This window comes from Eptatretus burgeri, chromosome 2 (assembly GCF_056783735.1).
Source record: "Eptatretus burgeri isolate ZD-2024b chromosome 2, Ebu_testis_v1, whole genome shotgun sequence".
NCBI classification, from domain to species: Eukaryota; Metazoa; Chordata; class Myxini; order Myxiniformes; family Myxinidae; genus Eptatretus; species Eptatretus burgeri.
The window spans coordinates 89,579,316-89,587,719 of NC_140962.1; the positions used below are offsets into that span (position 1 = coordinate 89,579,316).

General features: G+C 37.4%; 1 long non-coding RNA gene across 1 annotated transcript; it reads left to right on the forward strand.

Annotated features, from left to right (window-relative positions):
* Nucleotides 1–715: 715 nt before the first annotated feature.
* Nucleotides 716–7,189, forward strand: LOC147032532 (uncharacterized). Its single transcript, XR_015055198.1, has 3 exons — nucleotides 716–862; nucleotides 3,331–3,397; nucleotides 6,850–7,189. It is a non-coding gene; the product is annotated as an uncharacterized LOC147032532 (long non-coding RNA).
* The last annotated feature ends 1,215 nt before the right edge of the window (nucleotides 7,190–8,404 follow it).

Below are 8,404 nucleotides of genomic sequence, written 5' to 3' on the forward strand. Positions count from 1 at the left end.
CTTTCCCTCCATGCCCTTGGAATCTCATCATCTCCCAGTTCAATCGTTTATTTAACACCTGAACCCCATATTCACCAAGGCAGGTCTATACTTCCATTGGTATCACACCAGATCCCACTGATTTGCCATTTTTAATTACTCTTAAGTCAGCTATCTTGTCTAGCGGTACTTTTTTTTCTTTCATTGCAATCAAAGATTCCAGGAGTAGCCTTTAAAAAGTAGTAATCCATCGAGTGTTGGTACACAGTTGAAATCCCATATTCAATCTTCCTTGTCTAACATTTAAATTGTCGTTGCGATTCCTCTTTTCCGTGATGATTTGTTGAGGAACAAGAGAGATTTTATCTTTGGTTGGAAACTGCAGGTTAACTTTCCCCACCAAGAAAAACTGGAATTTATCCCTTCAAGGCAAGAGCTCCTTCACGGTCGTGTGGAGGAATCTTCACGGTATTACTTCCCAACTTCACAAATTACTTCCCAAATCCTCTTGCAAACCTGCACTCAGCAAGCATCGTACAAACGATAAACTCTCATACATTCCATGAGCCATTGTGTTTGTATACTAAAAAATTTCAAGACCATGTTGTTCTTATTTTGTCATGAACTTTTGGGTTTTGTAAAATAATTGTAAAAACATTGTTTAGCTTCATTTAAAATGAAATAAACATTCCTCCGACCCGTGCCCTTGTCTATTTCCTTAGGTTTTCCAGAATGATGCTGTTGAGAATGGGGGGATGTCTGTGGTTCGCGATGTTGCGTTTATCGCAATTTCCTTCCTTTTGTTTTTTGTTGTAATCACATTTGCTCCATAACGTTGGTTCAACAAGAAGGGGAGCCCCAAAAGAAAGCTCTGCATTCACTGGTAAAGAAGACAAGTGACTTATTCATCAATATTTATCATACCTTCATCCACGAGGGACCAAGATCGCTCAGATATTTGAAGCGAGTTTATTGTGTACGATGTTATGTTGGATTACAAGGACTAGAATTTTTTTTCATAAATATGGAATATGTTGTTTAATTGCGAGAGTAGATGACAAGGTGTCCAAAATCCATTGGTGACTGTTTTTCATCCAATGTTTTGGGACCATCTTGGATTTCAAAATGGCCACCAAATTTCCTAATCACTCGGGCTGTGAATCTCATATGAAGTCTGTTTTGGTGGCAATACCCACAATTTTCATTCCAAGAAGTTAAAAACACACAATTTTAATTCTCACGAAGTTGTTGATGGTAGCCATCTTGGATTTCAAAATGGTTGCCATGAACAAACCCACTTTTGCTGTTTTAATCAAAGTTGAATTTGGTTTAAATACCTCATTGGTCATTTACAGGTAGGGTAGAACTTTGGTAAGCCTTCGCTTTGGTAAGCTGTTTGTAATTATAGTTGTGTATTCAGTAACCTATGTGTCAAAAAACCTGTGAAAGTTTCAGCAAAGTCTGTCTTGTAATTCCTGAAAAATCTGTGCTTCTGCAGTTCAGCAGTAGCGATATCCTACCCTTCATCCACTTGATCTTGCAGAACACTGAATAACTCTCGGTCTGTAGCAATAAATACAACAATCACTGCAGGGTGGATGATTGGTACCCTGTTTTCAAGTGATTTAGCTTTACAACATGGAAGCTGAATATACTTTCCCCAGTTTTTTTGTGAAACAGGAAGGACGTGTGCTGGTACAGAATGTCACGAGACAGTAAATCTCCAGAAGACAACACGTCGGCAAGCCAAACTTTCCAGGCATCATATCCACTGCTGTTTACAATTTATTGAATTGTCTTTTCCCATCTTTCCATGAATTGGCCCTTCTGGAGTTTTTCATGTCATTTTCTCTCTTCCTCATCTATGGTTGGTTGACAAAATACACATTTTGATTTGACAAATGGTGTACTGCTCAAACTGGTATGCTTAATAGATTCTGAAGCATTGGGTCGTCCTCTTTGTCAGTAAAGTTGTGTCTTGTGAAGCAACAGCAAGTTTGCTTCTTCTTTCATCTCTATGCAGGTGACAAGGATTTATCCAGATGACTCGGTTTTATCCAGGGGACTCACTTTTTTAACGTCTATCCCTGTGTCAAGTGGCTTTCTTAGCTTGAAGCTCATCTGCTGTAATTCCAAGCAGCCTTTGTCCAGCTCACACAAATTCTAGATTCTAATAATCTGCCTTTTTCTGGACACACTTTAGAAAAGTTTCAAATGCTGATTCCTTGAAGGTTCTGTATTGAGTATCAACAAGCTTTTCAGCAGTTTCTGTCTGGGAATACAAGCAGAATTTAAAATCTGTTGTTGGTTTGGTGAACGGGAGCTCTTTGGGAGATGCCATCATGTATCCCATAACACAATGTGAAACATGAGAAGTTGATGATTATTCAAGTGAAAGAACAATGAGCTTTTTGTTTTTGTAAAAAACAATCTAGCTGAAATAATGAAGGATGACCAGATGTGGATAGATTCCACATGATGATTTCCTTTCTATTCAGAATGATCTTATGATTGAATATGTATATAGTACATTTCCCAATTCAACAAATGCTTGTTCCTTATTGACCTCCGTATTTTGTTAAATTTTAACAAACAGTTTCCTCATCGCTCTTTATATTTACTGAGTGACAGTTTTTCTTACAGCTCTTTCTTTGATAATTTGATCCATGGTGAATATTCCAAAAAAGTCCATTTAGCATTATCTTCATCTGTGATGTACAAGAGAAGTAATTTTTATTTTTATATCCAGTACATGATGAAATGAATGATGTCCCACACATGTGACACAAGTTGAAACCTCTGACTGCATTTTATGTTCACATAAAGTGGCAATGATGTCTTAAGGAAGATCCTTAAGGTTACTCATTTAACATTTCTTGTGAATATAAACTAAAACTCACCTACTAAGTGTCGATTTCCAAGGAATAGTTTGTTGGTCAATGTCAAAGTTGTGGGCCAAAATACTTCTGAAACGGCGGCTATTTTTAAATCGAAGATGCCACCAAATGACATCATGAAAAAATGTTACCAATGGAATTCCAGCTAAGACAGAGATAATTTACAAAAAAGTCACAATTTCCTTCTTTAGCCAAAACAAATGCAAAAGTTCAAAACATCCTCCACCATTACATTAGATTCTTCAAATCATCAAGTGTCATTCATCGTTCCACACCGTTCCTCCGGACATTGTTTAAGTTACATCTGCAGGTTACATATTCCATATCCTCCAGAATTATAACACTCGTGGAACATGTTTGTTTATGTTTTACAAAACCATGTGTTAAATACTTTACATATGATGTAATACTTCATTTTGGCTTGAACTGAAAATGTTTGTTTATTTTGTTGCAGTTTACGATGTCGATGTAAAGTGAAACGGAAAAATGAATCGAAAGACAATGCACCGTTGGTAACGGAGGTACGGGAAACTGAACATCTTGAAATTCAGAAATTAGAGGAGAAGGAGGTTCTGGAAATTACTGAAAAAATGGAGTTCACAGCAAAACAGAATGTTGCTGATAAAGAACAAGGGGAAGAAGAATATCAAAAAGAGAAAAAAAAGGTTTTCCGAGCAGAGGAAGAAAAGCTTCAGGAATATGAGGCTCGGTTGGTCGAAAATGAAAGAAATCTTGTACAAAGAGAAAACTTTGTGCAGGAAATGGAACATGAGTTGATGGAAAAGGAAATGCAATGGAAATTGGAAAAAGAGTTATGGCTAAAGGAGGAAGAGGATGGGAAGAAACGAGAGGACGAACAGCAGAGGCAGAAAAATGAGGAAGAGCAGAGGATAAATGAAGAAAAACTCAGGATGAGAAAGAAAGAAGAATCCGCATGAGCAAAAGAGCAATTCCAAATCCGAATGTGGGAAAAACGCAAAAATAAAGAACTTGGCCAGAAAATGCTGGTTGGAGAACACAAATCGTTAGAGATTAAAAACTGGAGGAAATGTGTGCAGCAGCAGGAGCGATACCTGCAGATAAGTGAAGAACAGGAGATGGAGTGACAAGGTGCGTTTGAAGCATTCATGAATGGGAAAGATGAAGAGATAAAAAAAACCGGCAGCTTCATATGCACCAAAAAGGAGAGGAGCTTAAAGATGGAGAATGTAGGCTGCTTAAATTGGACGAAGAGACTCGTCTTCAAGAGAGAGAGCACCAAGAAGAACGAAAGCAATGTGAAATTAAATGGAAACTGAAAGAGTTCATGTTAATGGAAAGTGAATGAGAGATGCGGGAGAGGAAAAATAATGTGGAGTTAAGGGAGAAGGGAGGTCTTGGAAAGAGAGACCAAAGTGTAAAATGCAGGAAAGCTTGCTGAGAAAAACAAGGAAGAAGTGCTTGGAACTATTGATTGGCTGCAGCAGCAACAGCAGAAAGAGGACAATGTTGATTTGCTACCGCCGACTGAACTGAAGCCTCACAGTGATGATGGGCGGCAGCAGCGAAAACAGTGCAGTGTTTCCCTCCAACAGCAACCAAAGCCTCACTGTGAATACCACCTTAGTTGTTGACCTTGTGCCTACGTTGACCTTTTGGTCGAGGTTGACCTCAAAAATAATTGGCTGGTTGAATTCATTAACCTGAAATACAAATCCTCTTCAAATTTCAAGTCAATCAGATGAAAATTGAGGATTTTAAAAATACCACTTCAGTTTTTGACCTTGGGCCTATGTTGACCTTTTAGTGGACGTTTCCCTCATAAATAATTTGCAAATTCAATTCAGTGACCTGAAATATAAATCCTCTTCAAATTTCAAGTCAATCGGAAGAATATTGAGGATCTTAGAAATACAACCTTCGTTGTTGACCTTGCTTCTCTGTTGACCTTTTGACCTTTTGATGTCAAAAACAATACGCTTCTTCCTTTTGACAAAGTCTACCATGTAGTGAAGTTTCGTGAAGATCGGTTTAAAATTGCGACCTGTAGGCGACAAACAGACAGACAGACAGAATATCAAAATCGACTAAAAAATTTCCTTGCAAATTTTCTGATTTTCTCTGATTTTGCAAGTAACAAACAAGAAGATAACATCGTGCAGAGCATGATACTTGCAAAAGCCATAGAACAAATTTGACCTCAAATATAATTGGTGGTTTAACTCAGTGACCAAATACGCAAATCCTCTTCAAATTTCAAGTCAATTGGATGAAAATTGAGGGCATTAGAAATACTACCTTAGTTGTTGACCTTGGGCATATATTGACCTTTTGCTCTTTGATGACCTCAGAAATAATTCGCTTGTTAAATTCAGTGACCTGAATTATAAATCCTCTTCAAATTTCAAGTCAATCGGATGAAAGTTGAGCATTTTAGAAACACCATCTTAGTTGTTTACCTTGGGCCGATGTTAACCTTTTCATCCGTGTTGACCTCAAAAATAATTGGCGGATTGAATTCAATAACCTGAACTATAAATCTTCAAATTTCAAGTCTATTGGATGAAAAATTGCGGATTTTATATATCTCACATATGTTGTCCTTTGGCCGATGTTGACGTTTTGACCTTAAAAACAATAGGCTTATTCCTTATGACAAACTCTAAGATGGGGTGAAGTTTCGTGAAGATCGATTTGCAATTGCGACCTGAAGGCGATAGACAGTCAGACAGACGGACAGAATATCAAGAAGAAGATGCCGTGCAGAGCACAATACTTGCAAAATTCATCCTCCCCCCCCCTTTCTCCAAAGGTTGCCATGGATACATGAAATTGTCCATTTCATTTAGATTAAAATTCACAATCTTAAAGTTCAGATCAATTGGATGAAAATAGATTATTTTTCAGATTGAAATTGATGATTTTAGAAGTTTGAGCTTGAATTGATCTTTTTCCATTTGATCTCAAAAATAGTTGGTTTCCCAATTCAGTGATGGACGATGCAAATCTTGTTCAAATTTCAGGTCAATCTTACTCAAGGTCAAACTTCTAAAATCCATTTTCAACTGAAAAATCATCAATTTACATCCTATTAACTTGAAAGTTGAAAAGGATTTGCATCGTCCATCACTGAATTGGGAAAGCATCTACTTTTGAGATCAACAGGTCAAAGGTCAAGTCAACGTCAAACTTCTAAAATCATCAACTTTCATCTGAAAAATCATCAATTTTCATCCAAATTAACCTGAAAATTAAGCAGCAATTGCATCGTGCATCATTGAATTTGGAAATCAACTAATTTTGAGGTCAAAGGTCAACTCAAGGTCAAACTTCTAAAATCATCAAATTTCATATGAAAAATCATTAATTTTCATCCAAATTAACCTGAAAATGAAGCAGCAATTGCATCGTGCATCACTGAATTTGGAAATCAACTAGTTTTGAGGTCAAAGGTCAACTCAAGGTCAAACTTCAAAAATCATCAAATTTCATCTGAAAAATGGCCAATTTTCATCCAAATTAACATGAAAATTAAGCAGCAATTGCATGGCGCATCACTGAATTTGGAAATCAACTAGTTTTGAGGTCAAAGGTCAACTCAAGGTCAAACTTCAAAAATCATCAAATTTCATCTGAAAAATGGCCAATTTTCATCCAAATTAACATGAAAATTAAGCAGCAATTGCATGGCGCATCACTGAATTTGGAAATCAACTAGTTTTGAGATCAAAGGTCAACTCAAGGTCAAACTTCGAAAATCATCAAATTTCATATGAAGAATCGTCAATTTTCATCCAATCAAATGTAAATTATTAAGCAAAGTACCCTGCTAATTAAATAACGAAACATGAACTCTTCAATTTGAAAATGATTTACTATGTATGGACAGCTCTGTAGTTGTCAGAGTAGCTCAGAGATCATCTCCTCATGTTTAATGTCTCTTGTGGCTTCAATTTTTCACTAAACTCAAAACGGTTATCCTTGTGTTTTGCAGATCAATCAATTTTCCATCCTCTGAAGGGACGATAAGTCGGCTGTCCCATCAGCAAGTCTGTGAATGTTTGGAATCATTTGGAAGACTCATTGTAGTAGGCCATTGTGTGTTGATACCTTTGTCAGATCCACATTCCTATCCAAGCTGAGAGCTGTTTTGACACTGTCCTGGGATGGAATAGCAACCTGTTCACAAGGAAAATCTCATCAATGGAAATATTCACCATCAGTCGTAGCCTGTCACTCCACCTCGTGTTGTGTCATGAGACAAAATATCTAATACAATTGCGTAAATGATTATTGTTCATGAATTATATATTATGTGACATCATAATGGTCTTCCTGGCTTTGTAAATTTGATAAATCCTCATCAAACGAACCATATGGTGTTCTTTTCGTTCCTCCGGAGATAATTGACATCGCAGATAATACCACGGAATGGTTGCCAGGACGATGCAATGGTGTGCTTTCGAATCGGTCGTGATGACGTCATAATGTTGGCAGTACAGCATTTGCAAATCCTTTCAAATCGCTGCAGTGGAAATGTAATGGAAGAGGAACAGTAATTCTCTGTTTATGCCCGCAGCCCCGCAGCGTATTTGACCTCGGCATTTTTATCGAAACACCATATCATGTTACAAGGGAAAACAAGTCTCGTGGTCTGCTTTGTTCATGGATCAGTTATTCCAAAACATAATTTGGGAGGCATTTCATAACTCTTGTTTAATACAGGGTCGAGGGCTCGTGTTACATGCAGGACAAGGACATTTGGAAACTGTTGCAGTCACTTGATTTTCAATGACAATAGGAGCCAATGGCCGAATCAAATATATATATATATATATATATATATATATATATATATATATATATATATATATATATATATATATATATATATATATATATATTAGACAGCAATGTCAAGCAGGACCCAATGAGGCAAGTGAAATGATTATGGGAATGCAACTATTCTTATCTATAAATTATTTTTCCTCAACACCTCTGTATTGGAGTTCATTATAGTCCAACAGAGGTGAGAATATCGAATTGATTGTGAAATCATATCATTGGCAAGTGTTTCAGCGAAGGAGAGATTATGTCAAGGGCTGTCCCAACGCCCTTGTTGACAGATAGGAAATGAACATAGCTGCATGAGTAGACCATCACCGCTGTGTGCCTAATTGCAGGAACATTAAATCCCTTTTCCAACCTCCTGCCTGCGAAACAGGCGACCCTTTTCAAAACATAGGGTGGGCCTTTTTAATAACCAACAAAGTCTTGTTATATCTGCAAAAGATCAAAAGACAAAAGATCATTCCTACAATCTTCCTTACCCAGATGCTCTCGCAGACTTGCGGGCTCTGTTGTTGGCTCTTTGTCAGTGCCACCATTTCCAGACAGTAAAGGAAGACCGGCTTTATACAAGATACAAGACACCAGAATTTTCCTTTTCAATTTCCTTGATGTTTTTCTGTCTGCCATCATATCATTCTACCCTCCTCCACGCATTGGCACCCACCTGAATCCTCCTCCCACCTCTGTCTCCGACCGAC